This window comes from Monodelphis domestica, chromosome 1 (genome assembly GCF_027887165.1).
Source record: "Monodelphis domestica isolate mMonDom1 chromosome 1, mMonDom1.pri, whole genome shotgun sequence".
NCBI classification, from domain to species: Eukaryota; Metazoa; Chordata; class Mammalia; order Didelphimorphia; family Didelphidae; genus Monodelphis; species Monodelphis domestica.
The window spans coordinates 401,086,689-401,106,902 of NC_077227.1; positions in this window are offsets into that span (position 1 = coordinate 401,086,689).

A 20,214-nucleotide genomic window follows, 5' to 3' on the forward strand; every position below is an offset into this window, starting at 1 on the left:
CCATTGTGTCTGACTCTGTTTCCCTATTTGGGGGTTTCTTGGCAAAGATACTGGTGTAGTTTGCCATTTCCTTCTCCAGCTCATTTTATAGATGAAGAAACTGAGGCAAACAGGGTGAAGTGACTTTCCCAGGGTCACAGAGATAGTAAATGTCTGAGGCCAGATTTGAACATGGGGAGATGAGTCTTCTTGACTCTAGGCTTAGCACTCTATCCACCATACCATGCAGCTGCTCCTGGTGAAGTCCTACCCAGCTTTAAAAGTCCAACTCAGATACCACTTTCTCCATAAAGCCTTCCGTGAATTTCCTGTTTAACAACAAGGTCCCTCAGATTTCATATAGTGCCCTGTTTTGTGCCTCTCTAAATACACTCATCACATAATGTTGTCTATTATGGCTGTCTAGAAAATGATTCCATAATGTTATTTTCAATGTTAATTATGTAGTCCATCATCTCTCCTTCCTCGATTGTGAGTTCCATGAGGCCAGGACTGTGTCTTTTCTAAACATTGCATGTCTCCCAATGACTCACTCTGTTTGACACACGGGAGGAATTTAATATGTGAACACACGTTCTATGAATGAATGAAGGGGAACACCTATGCTGAGACTAGGTCAAGTCTGTGCTTAACTCCATTGTGCTTTGCCCTTGGCAGAGATCCTGGGGATATGATTAATAATTGACATTTGTAAAGCGCTTTTGTGGTCTGCAAAACACCATGCATCTATTTTGTCATTTGAATGTCACAACCACGCCCAGCAAAGCAGGCACTCTAGGGGTTTTTCTCTCCATTTTTCAGATGACTAAACTGAGGCTCAAGACTTTAAGTGGCTGGCCTGGGTGGGATTGGAGCCCATTTCTTTCTTTCTTCTAGTCCACTCTACAATGCCAGAGCATGGTTGCATTTGAGCCTGCATAGGAGTGGTGCTAAATGCAGTAATATTCCCACAAGGTTCCCGTGTCATTAATTGGTGATCCTCAGACTCTGAAATAGCATTTTTCCTCTCTCATTTCTTATTTCATTATCCTCAGTTCAATACACATCAGTGCAACACCAGTTAGATATATTAGGAATTATTTAAATGAGATGGGGATGTATGGGTAGTTAAATACCCGGTCTTCTATTCTGCCCAATTATGTATCAAATTACATTACAATTATTCCCAAATATAAGCTCAGGGGTAACCTTGAGAGATCTGTGTGAGGGTACTAAGACAGGATGTGTGGCTGCCCTGGCCCAGCACTGAATCCAGAATGGACCCTTTCAGGTGGCACCATCATTGTCCATTTCCTGCCCTCAGTGTAAAGCGAAGAAGCAATGCCTCAGATCTTGGGACTTGTTTACAAATAGATGTCTTCCCAGGTTTCTTTTCTGCTTTGATGGTGTGATCAGTGATCTTATGATGTGAGTGTTTCCTCCAGAAGTGAAAATGGAAAACCTCTCATTCCTCCGCAACCTGTGTGATTGCTTCCTCCAGGAAATACTCAATGCGGTCTTCACCCACTTGTCTACTGGTCTTCTTCTTGGTCTATTGCCATTCTGTGGGCATCTGCTGAGACAGTTTGATCAACAGACTGGCTTATGGGTTGTCTATTCAACTGCATAGTCTAGTCTGGACAACAAGCATTCTTTATCCAACTGGCTTTTGCTCAATGCAGCACTGAGTTGTCTGTTATCTCTCATGCTTGCTACATGACCTGCCTTCCTTGTTTTCTACTCGTATGTTTCCTAAGTGATATATTTTATGCCAACGTGCTCTTTATCCATCATAAGCTGTAGCTTACTTGGGTTACCTCTCTACCACCCTTTGGGATTGCCTGAAATTTTGATTCTTCAAATACTGACATGTCATGGTCTACACCCATGTAGCATCACCAGAAGATAATTGGTATTTAAAAAAGTTTCCATTTCAGAGGCAGTTGGGGATCACTGAAAGTGTCATGCACTTTTTCAAAAGCAATCACTTCCTTTCTCCTCTTCTTATCTAATTCTGGCCCCAGCTCATTATCTCCCTACAGCTTCTGTCCAAAATAGTTGTACTGTTGGGACAGCCCTACCATATTATAGACAGTAGATACTCATCATCCAATTGGTTTTTCCTGGGTGATTTGTTAGGTCGGATTCCATTGAGTGGCTTTGGGTCTTATTTGGAATGTCTGACATCATCTTGGCCCTTGTGACCCAAATCCCACTGGCTATAGACTTCTATAGCCTCAGAACATCAGAAAGGAATAATAGATATTCTATTCTATTTATTTAAGTGAGGATCATTTGAAAGTTCAGTCCGTACTACATGTACCATTTGTAAACTGGCATATGTGGATGATCCCAGCATCCCATAGACATTCTCTCTTCTACTTGAGAGGGAATATGGTACCACGGGGGAAAAATACTGAATTTGAAGTAAGGAGAACTGGGTTCAAATTCTGACTCTTCTACTTATAATCTATATGATTCTGGGTAGGTCTCTCTGGGCCTCAGTTTCCTCATCTGTAAATTGAGGAGGTTTGAAGAGATGGCTTTCAGTTCTAAGTTGATGATCCTATATATAGATCGTCTTTCATAACAAAGATGGACATATTTGGCAAGTATATGTCTAGCTGTGTCTGAGAGATCCTTGGGAAAATGACTGAGGCCTCCTGGATCTCCGTTTCTGCCCAAACTGCTTCAGTATTAGTCCATGCTCTTGCAGGGAACAAGATTTTCCAGTGAGTTTTGTTCATCCATTTGTCAGGCATTGTTCTGCAGCCTCCTCAATGGCTTCCAGGAAGGGTATTTATTAATCTTTATTAATAACTTATTAATAATGATTAATCATCATGAGAGTAATGATGCAGTAGCATTTGGCTTTGGGTGGCTCTCATCTCTCTTCTTGAGTGCATGCCACCCACAGTTGCTCATAGTTGGGGACCTGGTAAGGTTTTCTTGACAAGTCCCTGCTTGCATCCTCATGACCAGGGGCTAACCATTCATATTCTCTGGCAGAGACTGAGAGAAACTGGGAGAGGGGAGCTCTCAAATACCTCCTGATTGAATAGATGGAGTGTTCATTACTCTTTTCTGGCCTGCTATGGTTATGGAAGTGGGTGGTCAGTGGGATTTCGGCATCAGGAACCAGGCCCAGGCTCTGTGGTCTGGTCATTTTGTCTATAAGCACTGAGCCAAGACGACTCCTTGCAAGAATCATCAATCCTGGTTTCTATCCTAGACCTTGTAGCTATGATTGAGCCCTACTGGATCCTGAGAATGATGGAGAGGGTTATGACCAATGGGCACGACACCTGCCTAGTCTTTTCGGAGTTTGTCCACAGTTCTGTTCATTCAGTGACTAAACTTGGGGTAAGCCTCAGTTTATCTATCTATAAATGGACAGATTACTCTCACTGCCTTTTTTATGGAGATTAGGGAAATCAGTATACCTTTCCTAACTTGAACAAAGAGAAAGAAAGTATTTATGAGCATTCAGACCCCAGGCCAGCCCCATTCGAGATCATTAGGGCAATTCCTTTTCCACTTCCATATCCCATCCATAACTATGTCCTTTCTAGAGGTCAGAGTGGCCTCTCATTCCTAGAGTTCTGACCCTTATTGCCTTTTGTCTAGAAAACTGCAACAGCTTTTACATTCTTCTCAGTGTTTTAAGTCTCTTCTCTCTCCTACTTATCCATGCAAATTTTTTTTCCTAAAGTGTAGGTCTAATCATATCATATCACTCCTCCACTCAATAAATTCCAAAGGCTCCCTATTGCCTCTAGGACAAAATAGAAATGATTCTGTTTAGCTTTTACAGATCTTTATTGCCTGGCCCTGAGTACTTTTCCTGTCTTAATATACACTAACTCCTTTATCATTTTCTACTGCCCCTCCAAACTGGTCTTCTTGTTCTTCCTTCAATAAGATATTCCAACACTTATCTCTGTCTTTGCATTGACTGTACCTGGTTCCTGGGATGGTTTTTTCACCTTTAAGATTCCCTTGTTTTCTTCAGATTTCAGTTCAAACACTGCCTTTTCTAGGAAACCATTCCTGGTTGTCCCCAGGACCTAGTACACTCCCTCCCCAAATTACCTTGCATTTATTTTGTATACATCGACATATATTTATTTATGTACCTATTGTTTCACACAATAGAATGTAATTTCACTGAAGGCAAGGGATGGTTTGTTTTTGTCTTTGCATCCCCAGCATTGTCACCCAAGGGATGGCACCTGGTAGGTATTCAATAAGTGCTTATTGTTTGATCGATTGATAGATTTGGGATCACAAGCAACTCAGAGATCTCTCCTTCTCCATCACCTTTTGGTCTCCTGAGGGGGAAGAAGCATATGGTTTATGTTGTTAAATGTCATATCCAGACCATATCTAAAATATTTTGCCTAGTTATAGGTGCTACATGTTTGATAAGGATATTAAAAAATTGGAGTGGGTCCAAAGGCTAGAAATCAACATGGTTAGAGGATTGGAAACCAGGCCATATAAGGAGCAAGGAAAGAGACTCAGCATGCTCATCTATGAGAAGAGGAGGCTTAATTGCCTTTGACTATCTAAAAGGGTATCATTTGAAATGAGTATTAGCTCTGTTCTTCTTCACTTCAGAAGGCAGAATCAGGAGCAATGGGAAAAAAGAACAAAGGGGCAGGTTGTCCCCCCCTTTTTCTTCCCACTCAATTCCTGTTTCTTAGTCATTTATTCCTTTGTGGTTGTAAGGAGGCAGGATTACTTTGAACTGGTTTTGAGAACTGGGTCAGGGAGGGCATTTGCCCTGTTGTCTATTTGGATATGGTGACTGAGCACCTCTCTGTCTCCTTATGTTTATTCCTCTCTGATTTTAGGTGAGTTAGGTCACAAGATGGAAGTGCCTATGTGACTTGTAAGTTTAGGGGGTCTAGGTGTCCCATCAGAGATACTACCGGAAACCAGAGCTGAATGGTGACTTCAGAAATGATAGTAGTTGGCAACAATGGCTTATTCCATTGGACAAGAAGACCAACCCAGAAGGGAAGCCACCTGGCCTAGCAAAAGACAGCTCCAGTCTAGCAGATGACTGAACCATCCACTAGAGATGCTATGCCTTCCTCCTTTAAGGCTCCAGCACAGCAGTGTGACTCGGGCATCACCAGCACCCTGTCCTGAATTGAACTTTGTGAAGATCCAATGGAAAAAGAAAAGATAGAGACATTGCAGTTCCAAAGCTGTGAATTGCTTTGGTCACATGTAACTAGCTGCCATTGTGCTTTGAGCCTGAGTCCACTATTGCCAGGATCCCTATGTGTTCTAGGGGAGAATCTGGGCTCACACTTTGAAGGGAATGTTTTGTGCCATTTGCTCTCACTACACCTTCTCAGTAAATCCCTTTTGTGAAAGTTAATTAACTGTGTAAGGTATGATTATTAATGGATAGAAACTCCAGCTCTTCCAGGATACTCTGGGAGGGAAGTTCATTTTCTAGGGACCTTAACCTATGAAGGTGAGTGCTTTCTTTAGGGAGGGGTCACAGGGTGGGGGTGGAGAGGGGGACTATCATTACATGGAAGCAAATTCTGGCTCAATGTGAGGAAAAACATTCCTAACAATCAGAGCCACTGAAAAGTAGAGTGGGCTGCCTCAGGAGATAGTGAATTTCTTTTCAACAGAGTTTTCCAAGTGTAGATTGAATGACTACTTTTTTATATCATTCAGAGGATTCCCATTTGGGAAAGGGATTAGATTAATTGACTTCTGAGGTGACATCATTATAGAATCTCAATATTCAAAGGGACCTCAGTGTTGCCAAGGAGCAAAGACAAAGCCTTGTGATCCAGTTCCATAAAACTCCCTGTGGAAGCTAGAAAAGAGAAGTCCTGTATGCTTGATATTAGCAAGATCTTGAGCATAGCCATGCTTCTGAAGACTTGAGCTAAACTCTGTATTAAGGAAAGGAAACAAAAGAAACAGCATGTGGACCTGCTATCTTATGGTTTAGTGGAAGAAGCATGGGATTTGGAATCAGAAGATCTGGGTTTAAATCTTGACTCTACCACTTACTTCACTTGTATAATCTTTGGAAATCACAACAATCTATAAAATTAAGGGGTTGTACTAGATCTCTAAGCTCTTTTTCAACTCAAAATTAATAACCTTATAATAACCTATTTCCCTCACATCATAGCTCTTTCTTATACATTCTCTCACAATTATTTGTGTTTGTTTCATCTCCTTATTGAAGTGTAAACTTTATGAGGGCAGGGAACATTCTTATAATCTTTTTATGTCCTTTTGCACCCAACACAGTGATCCACACATAGTAGATTCTTAATAAATGTTTATTGAATGAATAAAGGAATGAATGAATGATTTTCAAATCATAGGACTCCTGAAAAATTAGACATTTCTACTATTATTTGCATACAGTAAGTCCTCATTTTACAAGTCCAAAATATTCCAAGACCCTTTGCCCAAGGTGAAAATCATACATCCTAGCAAACCCCATTATATGTATTTCTCATACAAAAATACATAGGCACTTTATGACTTTTTGGGGAAACTGGAGACCAGAAAGAAGTGACTTATCCAAATTCACAAAATAAGTAGCAGAGTCTCTTGTCAAAATTGTGTATAGGTTAGAAGCACAAATCCATGATGCCTTTAATCTGTGGACAAAGAGAGAGTACCCAGGTTCCTTGTAGGTTTGGAGCTAAAGAGCAGAAGGACAAGTTCCTTGAAAGGAGGCTCTGTTGTTTCTTGTAGTCTCAGAGCAAGGCAAGGATCACTGAATTGAACTGACTTGTGGGGGCTGGGGAAAGCAGTGCATAGAGTCATAGCTTGTAGTTTTAGTATCTGGGCCAGTGAGAAATAGGAACTAAAAAAAAAAACATTGAAAGAATTCAAGTGAGAGGAGGCACCCTAAAGGGAAAATAATGCAGGGACTGTTTTAGATGATTTCTAAGCTCCCTTCTAGTTCTATAGCCCATGATTCCTCAGAAAACGAGTTAAGAGCAAAGATATTCACTCAAAGTGTATGGATGAAAAGTTCACTTTTATCCAGGGTTGGGATGGGGTGGGGGGAAAAAGGAAGACTTCATGGAAATGAGTTGGGTGTTGCAGGAAGGGAAGGGACTTCAACAGATGGAGATGGGGAAGGAGTACTAATAATTCCAATCGATTCTCTACTACTAGGCAGTGAGCTCTTCTTACCACAGTTATTTTTGAAGCTGGGACATAGGGTCTTAAATAAGGAAGGGAGAACACACTTTTCTTCCTCTAATAAGAAACTTTCCCTTACTGACCGTGAGAACCAACATCTAGAAGTCCAGCCCAAGTCTCAATGCATGACCCGAAAACTTAGTCTTTAGTTCTTTTTTTAAAAAGGCATTTTTAATGAAGATAGATAATCAAAGCATACATGGCATTTTGGAAAACAACTTCCTTATTTTTGTAAGACAATTTGTGCTAATTAGATGTAAAATGCATTCCTGGGAAAATTACATAATTTACGTGCAATTTACAAAATAGACCTTTGATATTATTTGTGCTGCTGCTTTCCTGTGGAATTAGTACACAGTATAAATACTGGGCCTGTGAGTATAGCACAGGAGATGTGTTAAATGAAAATGGTGTATATTTATTCAAAACTGTGGGTTTATTTTTCCAGACACCTCTCATGAAAGATAGCAGGTGATGTGAGAACCTCAGGTGATTTCCATGAATATTTCAGTTAGCTTTGGTTACATTTCCATGTGTGCGTCTGGATCTTCATAGCAGCTCAAGTTTATTGTCATTCAGCACAGGTCACCTCCTGGTAGGTGGAAAATATTCCTAAATTAATACCATCTGCCCTCCTATGCTCCTGAAGTTTGTTTGAGGTGTCTTTGGCTTCTAGGGAAGTAGGGTATTCTTTCTACCTTCTTGAAACAGCTTTCCACTTCCACTTTAGATTCATTAAAAAAAATCCAAAGATCTTTTATTTTTAAGTCCTTCAGAATTGTCCCAGATCATTGTATTGCTGAGAGGAGCTAAGTCTTTCACAGCTGATCATTCCATAATATTGCCGTTACTGTGTACAATTTTCTGTTTATTCCATTCTGCATCAGTTCATGTAGATCTTTCTAGGTTTTTCTGAAATCATCTGACTTATCATTTCTTTTAGCACAATAGCATTCCATCACCAACATATGCCATAATTTTTTCAGCCAATTCCCCAATTGATGGACATCTCAATTTCCAAATCTGCTACCACAAAAAGAGCTGCTATAAATAATTATGTCCTATTCATTCAGGATGGACTTACATGCTGTTGGTAGATCTGTTGAGTGGTTCAATTATTTTAGAAAACAATTGTACATATCTTTTGACCCAGAGATTCCACTGATATCCATTTACTACAAAGAAGATCAATGAATAAAAAAGAAAAAGAAAGCTCCCCTCTATATCAAGATATTTATAGTATCATTTTTGGTAGTAGCAAAGAACCAGAAACAAATTCCCCATTGATTGGGCAATGGCTAAGCCGTGGTATATGAATCTAATATTTTATTACTGTTGTAAGAAATGATGAACAGGTTGAATGTTGAGGGTCATGAGAAGACCTACCAACTGATGCACTGTGAAGTAAATAGAGCCAAGTAACCAATATATACAACTAAAAAATGTAGGTGGAAAACAATAATAACAAAAACTATCAAAACGGAATAATATGAAATTATAATGACTAAGCTTGGGATTAAAAAGAGATAGGAAAAGGCTTCTGTATTCCTTCTCAGCAGAGGTGAGGGACTCTAGGTGTCGATCACAGAATGTAATGTTGGATTTGGTTGATGTTTTGGTTATGTAGGAGAGTTGGTCTTTGTGTAATCTTCCAGAAAAGTAAGCTCACGATATAATCACAAATTATTAGTGTGGTTTTAAACAAACTAAAAATTCTGGGCACAACCAGTGATACCTTTTATGAGGTATAAACACCTCTCTGTCAGTAGTTGAACACTGTGATTGACTGAGCAAGCAATTTAGTCATGCCCTTGGGACCTTTAAATGGCTGAGCCTTTAATGCATTTCAGTATTTCTAGAGTGGGAAAGATTCTAGTCCCTGGAGAGCTTTGTGGAGGAGGCCCCTGTGGAGGGGTAAGGGGGAGAGGAGAATATTTCTTTCTCCTTTCCTCTTGTATGTGACATCTATCAGCGACTTCCCAGAGGAAGACACTCCATCAAGCATTTTGAGAGTTCATTGGTTCATGAGATTTAAAGTCATAATTGAGAGATTAGAGCCACATACATACTCTAGAAAAAACAGGGCTACAGAGAGCCACCAGAAGAAAGAAACTGTTGCAGCAGAGAATAAGGCAAGCTTTGGAGAGACTCAGACCCTGGTAATCTAGAATAAAGACTCAGTGAAGAAAAAAAGGTCTTCTAGAGCTTTAAGTACTAATTGCACATTATCATTGACACAGTGCTTAGTACAAATTTGCTTTATAATCATTATACTCTAAGTTTGAACTCACTCTTCTCTGGGATAGTGTGTATATTTGTGCAAGAGTATATCCCATTTTTATGGGGCTAACGTTTTCTAGCTATTGTTTCTACTATACTATCTGAGTAAATGGCTCAACTAGGAGTTAATTGTGTTTTCTGATTGATTGCTGATGAAGAAATCATTTGGGGATTGTTGCACACAGGGTTATCCCAGAACCTAAGAATAGTAGCTATCCTCTGGGGACTCTACTTGCTGGAGCAAGTGAATGTTGGGGGTGTCTAGAAGGGTGCTACAGTTAATTTTCCTAAACTCTTTTTTCTTCTCTGTTTATAAGGGATGCCTCTTTAGAAGTGGGACAAAGGAGAGGCATATTGGGAAAACATCAATAATAACAATAAAGGAAGATTACTTGAACTCAATCTTGAAGGAAACTAGGGACTCCAGAACTTATGAAGAACATAAGGCTAATGACTGAACCATTGAATTCATGAGAAAGCATAATGTATGATAAGGCTGGAAGAGTAGATTTGGGCCATCTTAAGATAGCTGTATATGTCAAATAGAGGAATTTATATTTGTTTTAAGAGGTATTAGGGAGCCATTGGAATCTATTGAGTAGGTCAGTGACATGATCAGAAAATCACTCTGGCAGATGTGTGGAAGATGTATTAGAATAGGGGGAGAGCTGAGGCAATAAAACCAATTAGGACACCATTGTTGTTCAGTTGTTTTAGTCATGTCTAACTCTTTGTGAGCCTTTTTTTTGGTCAAAGATTCTGGAGTGGTTTACCATTTCCTTTTCCAGCTCATTTTACAGATGAGGAAACTGAGGCAGACAAATTTAAGTGACTAGCTCAGGGTCACACAGTTATTAGGTATCTGAGGCCAGATTTGAATTCAGGAAGATGAGTGTTCCTGACTCCATCCATAGGCAGGAGGTGTTTAAGTCCTGAGCTATAGTGGTCTCTGTGGTTTAGAGAAGAGCAGGCATTTGAAAGATGTAATAGAGTTAGAAATCATAAGATTTAGTAACTGACTAGATATGTGGAGTGAGTTAGAGTGAAGATCTGGGGGTGACACCAAGCTTATGAACCTGGATGACTAGAAGGGTGGTGGTCCTCTTGACAGTAAAGTTAGGAAAAGGAGACATTTTTGGAATTTCCCTGATTTTTTTTTAAACCTTTACCTTCTGTCTTGGAGTCAATACTGTGTCACACAGCTGGAAAGTGTCTGAGGCCAGATTTGAACCTAGGACCTCCCTTCTCTAGGCCTGGCTCTTAATCCACTGAGCCACCCAGCTGCCCCCTAATTTTCCTGATTTTTGTGGTACAGGTAATTGGGTGATATTGGACACTAGAATTTTATGATACTTTTTTTTAGAGTATAGTTTTATAAAGGTATGTCTGTTCTGGTGCCCATTTAAGGAAAACCAGTTACCAACATTCAGAAAGAGTCTCTCATTTGAAAAAAAAAAGTTTCCCTTACTACGGGTTTCCATCCTGACTATAGGCAAGGATACAGGAAACTATGGGAGACTTGGTTTTGGTGGGGGTGGGAGGGAGGGAGGTAATAATGTGTCAAAGTGGAAAGAGGGCTGGATTTAGAGTAAGAGGACCTGGGTAAAATCCTGTCTCTCCTTCTTATTATCTGTGGGATAGTGACCAAATCACTTCTCTGCTTCCTTTCCTGTTCAGATGAGGAGACTAGATAATTTCTTCTTTTTCTTCTTTTTTTAAACTCTTACCTTCTGTCTTAGAAACGATACTAGGTATTGGTTCTGAGGCAGTACAGCAATAAGGGCTGGGCTAGGTCCTGGGGGTTAAGTGACTTGTGCATAGGTCAGACTAGATGATTTCTAAAGTTCTATTCAGTTTTATTTAATAGATTTCTGGAGCTATATAACCTCTCTGAGGCATAAGAGAGTCAGTCATGGAATCAGAAGACAGATTCAAATCTTACCTTGCCACTTGCTACCTATGTCACTTTGAGCAACTCACTTCCCTCATGAGGGATTCTGTTTTCTCCTTGCAAAATGAGGGATTGGGTTAATTTATCTTTCAGAGAGGTACCTTCCATGCTAAACCAATGAACCTATGACTCAGTTCATAGAACCCTCTTGAGAACAAGGAGGTGAATCTGGTCCAAAGGGTTCTGGGTTGGAAGGAGGACTCTTCGCTTGTTTGCTGTTCCAATTGCTTGAGGTTGAGTTTGAGCATCATTGAAAATGGCAGAGACTCAGTGATCTGGGGCTTCTCTTTCCTTAGAGAGAATGAACTTACTTGACCTCTTGAAGATGGGCCTGACCCATTAACCTAATTATTCTGGCCCCGCACCAACACATTCCAGGTGACATGGGGGTGAAGCCCGATGTGTATCCAATCCACAGGGCACTTTAAATGCTGAAATGAGGAGACCCAGATGAGTTTATTAGATTATCATTGCGGAAGTTAATAAAGAATTAATTCCTCTCTGTGTGACATCCAAAGGCAGTTATTCCAGTAGCCTGTCCATTTACACAAAGCCGAGTATTTGTCAAGTGTCAGACTCAATTCCCATGACCCAGGCCCCTTCAATAATTCTGGATTAGGGATAGCCTGAAATGACATTACACAAATTTTATTCCAAGATGCATGGAGCTCTGGGGACTACTCAGGAATTTCAGGTTAGTGAAGGTTATTCTGTCAGCAAAAGCCGAGTGGAGAGGAGTTCTGGGATGGCGGGACACTGTGCAATATATCGTCCTTCAGTCCTGTTGGCAGAGACAATGTGGCCAGCCATTCAGCTGCAGAGGGGCCTCTCTTCCTCTGGCATTGCTGACCCCATGTTAGACTAGGGCATGTTTGTGTTCTCTCTGGATAAGCCAGTGGGGACTCATCTTGATTTGGTCCTTATAGCTCTAGTGACATGCAGTAATAGAGAGAGGAAAGAGTAGGAAAGATAAAACAATCATTCTGGCTGGGAAGCTCAATGCTGGCAAACGACTTCATTTTCTGAAGCTTGAAATAGCTGAAAGAAAGACCCTTAAAAAGAGAGCCCCATAGGAAATCAACTAGGAAGATGATATTAACAATGGAATAATCTGAGGGAAGCACCAAAGAGGAAGCCATATTACTGTGGGTGGGGAGCTATAGAAAAGGGGAGGTGTAGGGGGCAACTGGAATGGCCTTTTGTACTCCCAGAGTGGTTGGTCAAGTGCATTCAGGATTTGGAGGTGGGTGCCCAGCAGGCTGAATTAAGAAGTCTTCATTTGAATGTTGAGCTCAGACAAAGAAACTACACAGGACCAGTTTCCTGTCAAGTCCTGGGCAAGGTTACAAGATGTGGCCATGAGGAGGAGATAGTCAAGGGGCACAAGCATATGATTCTGACCAGTCTCAACAAGGCACTGGGATGGACCTTTTTCTGCTCTCTAGAAAGACTATTTCCTTTTCCTGTTTCACCCTGGGCTATTGATTTTTGTTCCTTCTCCAGAAGTCTAGATGGAGCTGAGATAAAAACAGATTTTTATATGTAAGGTATTGAATGAAAGGAAAAGGTTTTGTGGATTCTAATTTGAGTTGTTTGCCCTTTGGGGGAAAAGAGGGTAGAAGACTGGGACAATGTGAAACACCCAGAAGGACTTTGAGGGTTAGTATAGGCTTATGGCTTGGGTGTCTTCAGTTGTTGCCATAAAGGATACTAGGGGATAGGCATTTTTTTTTGAAACCAGGAAATTTTGTTTCAGTTTGAGGGTACTGTTTTAGCTCTGAGTTTTCCTTCAATGTATTAATTAATAATACATTTTTAAGTTATTTGTTTGTTACATTAAAATACCCAGTTAACTATTTCCCTCCTTCCCCTTCCCCAGACATCATTTGACAAAAATACATATGTACATATAAAACAATGTCTTATTTATTTCTGTTTATCAGTTCTTTCTCTGGAGGTGGATTTATACAAGTCATTCTTCAAACAATTTTTTGTTGCTGAATAGAAAATTCTCTTGGTTCTGATTGTTTCACTTTTCATGATTTCATGTAGGTCTTTTCATGTTTTTCCAAAATTAACCAGTTCATCATTTCTTACAGTGCAATACTATTCTGTCACAATCATATGCTACAACTTGTTTAGCCATTCTCCAACTGATGGGCATCCCCTCAATTTCCAGTTCTATGACACCACAAAGAAAACTGAATTTTTTTTTACACAAATAAAACTAATATAGCCAAGATTAGAAGGAAAGCAGCAAGTTGGGAAAAAATTTTTATAGACTTTCTCAGAAGTCTTACATTTAAAATACATAGATGACTTTGCCAATTATATAAGAATAGGGGATATTCCTCAATTGATAAATTGTAAAAATATCTGGACAGCTTTTAGGTGAAGAAATCAAAGCCATATAACTACATGAAAAAATGCTCAAAATCATTACTTATTAGAAAATGTAAATCAAAACAACTCTAAGATATCTCACACTTATCAGATTGACCAAAATGATAAAAGAGTACAATGACAAAAGATGGAAGGGATGTGGAAAAAATGGGGATACTAAATACACTGTTGGTGGAACAATGTATTAATTTATATAGTAAATTCACAAAGCTGGGTCTGGGTTCAATTGGGCTGCTTTGCCAGATAGGAGCATAATCCTTATTTTTAGAGAAAGCGTTGTGGATTTTCTCTATTTGTCTGATCCCCATCAGAATAGAAGTTCTTTAAGGGCCAAGACTGTTTTGCTTCTGTTTCTGTATTCTTGGGCTTAGCATAGGATCTGAACATAGTACGTGTTTAATAATTGTTTGCTGATTGATCAAATGATTGATGTGCTATGCTCCTGCCTTCATAGTTCAAATGTGGAGTTTATTGCTTCATTTTTCCCAACGTACAGGATACCATTGGTAACCCTTACCATTTTCTAGCCTGTCAATCATTTCCTCACTCAGCAAGTCTTCACCAAGCACTACTGTGTGATCAGTCCTGCAGTAGTTGCTAGGAGGGCCACAGAAACAAAGACAACTGGATGTTACCATGTTTGTTGAGTCAATCCATCTGTGCTGTTGAACTCATTGCCTCTTTCCACTTCTTGCATCCAGTTCCATCAATCATTCACTTTATCTTTCACATCATTTGTCTTCCTTCCTGCCTGCAACCATGCTTAGGGAAGTTGGAGAGGAGACAGAACATTCCAAGAACAAGGAATGACATTTGCAAATGTTGTAGAGGTAAGAATATATGTAGGGCATAATTGAAAGACAAGGGAGGAGACTCATCTGTCTATACTAATGGTAATAGCATACATTTATTTGCGCTTTTTGACAGGACCTGTGATTTCACCAGTGCTTTGGGTGAGGAACTTCTTCTGCCAATGAAGTTGGCACCTGCTCTGCAATTTATAATTTTAGAGAGTTACTTAAGGGGTACTAAGAAGCTAAGTAACCTGTCCCAAATGACATAGTCTGACTCCACTGCCAGGTCCTTTATCTGCTATGCTGGGTTTTAACATTAACAAAATTTTAAAAAATATGTCATTAAATTCTAACAAACAACTCTGCCAGTTAGATGCTATTTTCACTCCATTTTACTGATTAAAAATTGAGTCTTATACAGGTTAAGTGTCTTGACTGGGCAGGGTCACATAGCTAGTGAGTGTCTCAATTGGGATTAGACCCAGATCTTCCTAATTATAGGACTAGGGATTTATTCACTTTACCATGCTATCTTTCTGCCTTTGGGAAAGGGTGCATGGTGAGGAGCAATGGAAAACAAGGTTAGATTTCAGATAATCCATTAACTTAAATGGGAAAAAGTAGCATCTTTTTGTTTTCCAACTCTAACTGAAATGTACCATTAAAAAAAAATCCCTTACCTTCCATCTTATAATCAATACTGTGTATTGATTCTAAGGCAGAAGAGTGGTAAGGGCTAGGCAATGGGGATTAAGTGACCTGTCCAGGGTCACACAGCTGGGGACTGTCTAAGGTCAGATTTGAACCTAGGACCTCCCATCTCTGGGCCTGGTTCTCAATTCACTCAGCCCCCCAGATGCCCCCTACAATTTTCTTTAATTTAAAAAAAAACCATTATTCTGAGGTATCCATGAGTTTTATTAGGTTGTCAAATTGCTCCATGATAAAAAAAAAAGACTAAGAACCCTGGGTCTAGATGCCAACTAAGACCCTAAAGGAAAAAATGAAGTGGGCTGCTGCTGGGAGTGGATATGATTGGAGGAAAGCTATGCTATTTAAGCAAGCTGATTAGAATTACCCTGTTGCTGTTTGGAGGGGAAAAAAATCTTTTGTTGTGTGAAGGGCTGGACAGGGAAAAGAAAGGTTAAGCTGCTTTGCATTTTAGTATCATTTATAGCTGCAAAACTAGCTAGTCGCCAGAAGTTTGTATACTTTACTCTTTATAACTAAATACAGCTTAATAGAGGGAGTCCCCCAGAGCCTAGTAAGCAAAAAAGTAGAATTGTGGATTCCAGAATTAAGGGGACCATTTTTTTTTTGCTGAGAAATGCTCAAAGCCTAGCCAAAATTTGCTAATGCTTAGAGCCTAGCCAAAAAGACATACCTGATTGTTGCTACAGACCCCAAGATTATTATCTGTGTCTTCCCTAAAAGAATTTGATCATGTTTCAGGAGTTTAGGAGTAGCAATTGGGAGAAAAATGGTTTTGCCCAGCAGAAGAATGAAAAATCCCAGAAGAGCAGCACTGCCCATTAGGTGATGGCAAAACCTGCAGTCCACAGTTGTGAGTTGCTTTGAGAACATATTAATCTTCTCTCCTACAAGTTTTCTTTTCTTTTTAAACCCTTACCTTCCATCTTAGAATCAATACTGCATATTGGTTCTGTAAGAATTAAAATTAAATCTCAATAATAAAAATATTTTATTTTAGGAGGTTTATTAATGATCATTAGAAATCAAGGAATAAAGAGGATATGGCTGATCATCCAGTTCAAATGCCTGCCTTACCACCACCAAGCTCATGACAGAGAGTAAAGAGGCCAGACCCTCCACCTCCCCACCTAATATCCCCTGTCTATTGGAAATACATAATGACAGGAAGTCAGTGGGCTCCCAGGAAATGTAGTTCTTTTTTAGGGTAACAGATTTTCAATTATACAGTTCCAAGGCAAAAGATTGGTAAGGTGTAGAGAAAAGGGGTCAAGTGACTTACCCAGGATCATACAGTGTCTGAGACCATTAAACTCAGGGCTTCCTGTCTCTAAACCTAGCTCTTCATTCACTGAGCCACCTACCTACCTGTACTCTCTCCTACCAATTTTCTGCAGCTCCTCTCCTCCATGGACATTATGTGCATTAGTGGGAGCAAGTGACCCAGTTTTAGGGGTAGACTATTATGTTATGATTATTGTTGCTTTTGCCTTCTTATTTATTAAAAGTTTGCTGATTAAACATGAATGGCATCATGGGGCTATCCTATTTGAATGGGAAGCACACCAGTGGGGCTCAGCAGCTATAATCATGAGTAGTATTTGTATATAATTTTTGCCTATCCTAGGATTACCTTTATCACCCAAAAAGTGAATTATAGTAATATGTCCACTCCTTCTGCAGAACCATCCCAATCTGGGTGTAGGTGGGATGAAAGAGACAACCTTAGCCCAGAGAGAAAGCCTACTGGGAACTGAGTCTGGTGATAGACTCATACTATAATGACAAAAATCAGCAGTTCTCAATTCTCTTCCTCCTGAGGGATCCTATTCCATTTTTTCAATAGCTCTAATCATTAGGAAATATTTTGGTATATGGAGCTGAAATTTGCTTCTCTTTAATTTCTACTTCTTGATCCTGTCTTTTGGGGCCAAATAGAACAAATTTAATCTTTCCCCCACATGATAGCCCTTCAGATTAGTCTTAGTGCATAAGATTTAGAGCGGGCAGGCATGTTAAGGATGACCTTGTCAAATTTCTTTATTTAAAAAAAATTTAAAACTGAAGCCAAGAGAGATAAGGTCACACAGTTGGTAAATAGCTGAGTTCAGATTCTCATGTCCTTTGACTCTAAATCCTAAATCCATGAAGACAGTAATCATGTCCCTACTAGGTCATCTCTTCTCTCTCTTTCTGCTTTCTCCCCCTAGGAGGGCACTGACTTAGGAAACAGCATGGTAAGGGGGAGAAGTAGATGATGATGTGAAGGCAGTTCAAGGGAAACAGAAGAGTACCCTTGAGGAAAAGTGAAAAGATATAGGGTAGGGGATATGGGAATAGCACAAGTTTATTTCTTTACTAGGCTGATGTTAGGAAGTGGCCCTTCTCATTCCCCTCTCTTGCTTCCTGGTTCAACCTTCTGCCAGGTGATGGGAAACTATATGATCTAGTTGGTGGTAAAAGTAGGATCCAAGTGCAGGACTCCTGACTCCCTGGCCAGGATGATTCTCCCTAAAACTCACTGGATTTTTCCACAGAGGGCAAATTTCTTTGGCTTGTCCTGGGTTTTAGGTGTGTATATAGCTCTGCCCATTGTCACATAGCAATGAATATCCCTCATGACTCCTTGGATAATCTGAGCCTAGGGATGGTTTCCAAGTTAGCTGGTTAGTGCCTGATGGGGATGTGACCCCAGGATGCCTTCCAAACAGGGTAGTCCCAGATGGTCCCAGAAAGCCTTTCAAGGAGCCCACAGTCTGTTTCTCTTGACAGGCAGGGGGACAACTCTGTGGGGGGAGAGCGATGAGCAGCCACTGCCATTACCAGCTAAGATGGAAGTTTTCTGCTGAGGAGGGAAGCATGAGTCAAGTGGCTATAAATCAAAGTGGCCTCTGCTGAGTCTCTTGGGCTAGAAGGAAAGGTTATCCTGGAGTTGCTACTTTTCACCATGCTTAGAGTCAATGAATTGAGCCCTCAGGAAAGGTGAGGGATAGGGGATGGCAGTCTGGCAGAACCTGGATGATTAGAGGTAAAGCTGTTTCAGATCTCTTAAATATCAGACTTTTAGCTTCTTGGCAGAGCCAGATGGAGTTGTGTTAGAGGGTATCCATTGCTCATGCCCACTTTCCAGTGAGGGCTGCTCTCAGAAGAGGCCTTGGGAAATATCTTTCATGAACACACACTGGCACATGCTGATCAGGGGATGGGGGATACAGACTGTCACAATAAATCTTTTTGTACAAAATGGGTGTGTAATATATGTTAACTGATTTGAATTGAAATAAAGAAAGCTAGGTTTCTGTTTTGGGATAGGTTTGACTCGGACAATCCCCTTTGCAGATTAGGTTTGATAAAGTCACAAAATGAGACACTGTGAGAGTCACTCAGCAGTTAACAAAAGAAGACTGACTTAGTCATATCAGGAGAAGAGTATTTGTCAAAGCTAGGCATTGAGAACACCTTGAGTAGAACCAGTTGAACCGATCTTCCATCTATTAGCCAAGCATCTCAGGGTCCCTTCAGTCCTTCATGGAAGCTTTGTGTTCAGGCGATAAGGAAGTGGTATCAGCAGTTTCAGTCTTTGGTACCCTGAGTCAACCAAGTCTTGAGGAATATCTTAAAACTTTCAAAGAAAAACTAGGCTAGCTGGACAGGGGTAGGGGCCTGGATATTGCTTGCTCTTTCACTCTCTTCTCAGCATTCATCAGGTGCTGATTATTCAATTCTTGGATCATTCAGACTCCCAGACACTCATTATGATCACCTAGAAACAAAACATTGCTTATTAACATGGAAAACAAAGATGCAGCAGGGGAAGTAAAGACCCCACGGATTCAAACCTGGATTCAAACCTTTTTGAGAGAGGATATGGCCAAATGGACTATGGACTAAAAGTTTTTGTATCATTTGTGGATTTCATTTCACAACAAATCCAATTATGCATTTGGATATATGTTGTTCACTTAAGGAGGAAAAATAGGAGTCTGGCAGAAGGGGACATGGTGGGCGAGTGACTCCCTTGGGACTCCAGTAGTGGGGAGTAAACTGCAGTGAATGCTGGCTGATGAACTGGCATTTTCCCTAAGATGGGGTGGTAAAACAAAGGGAATGGGGGTACACTGGGCACTTCAATTTGAAATGTATTTCTTAAAGTCTGACCATTTGGAAGGCACAGTGTTAGGTGCTGAGAATGGGAAGACAAAAGAACTCAGTCTCTGCCCTAGAGTAATTGGAAGTGGAATGGGGAATGAATGTGTATCCAGATGAATGAATTCAATGTCTCAACAAAGTAAAAGAAAGTTATTTCAAGAGAGAGGAAAACAACAATGGGATGATGATGAGAGTCATTGAAGGAGGAGGAAGCATAACTTAAAATTTTTTTTATTTAATTTTTTTACCAGTTCAATGTAGAAACAATTTTTGATGATTCTTTTTTGATATTTTAGGATTTCATTTTCTCACTTCCTATCCTCCCCATCCCTCTCTGAGGAGGTAAATAGTCTGATATAAGTTCTACCTGGTCTTTCAGGCAATACATATTTCCATATTGTTCACATTGTGATAGAAGACCCATATCACACATAGAATAGAAATCTCATGAAGGAAACAAAGTGGAAGATAGCAGGCTTTGATCTGCTCTCAGACTGCAACAGTTCCACCTTTGACTGTGGATAGTATTTTCATCATGAGTCCCTTCTGGTTGTCTTGGAGACCTGAGAAGCCTAACTTCTGAAGGACTTCTGCAAGGTGGAGATAAGAACTGAATGCCCACCAGATATGGAGGATAATATGTGCAAAGATGGGGGAAATGGAACAGCATTCACTGTTGACCAGGGGAAATGGCTCATCACACCAATCTATTCAAGCAGGTATGCAGAGAGGATGGTGATG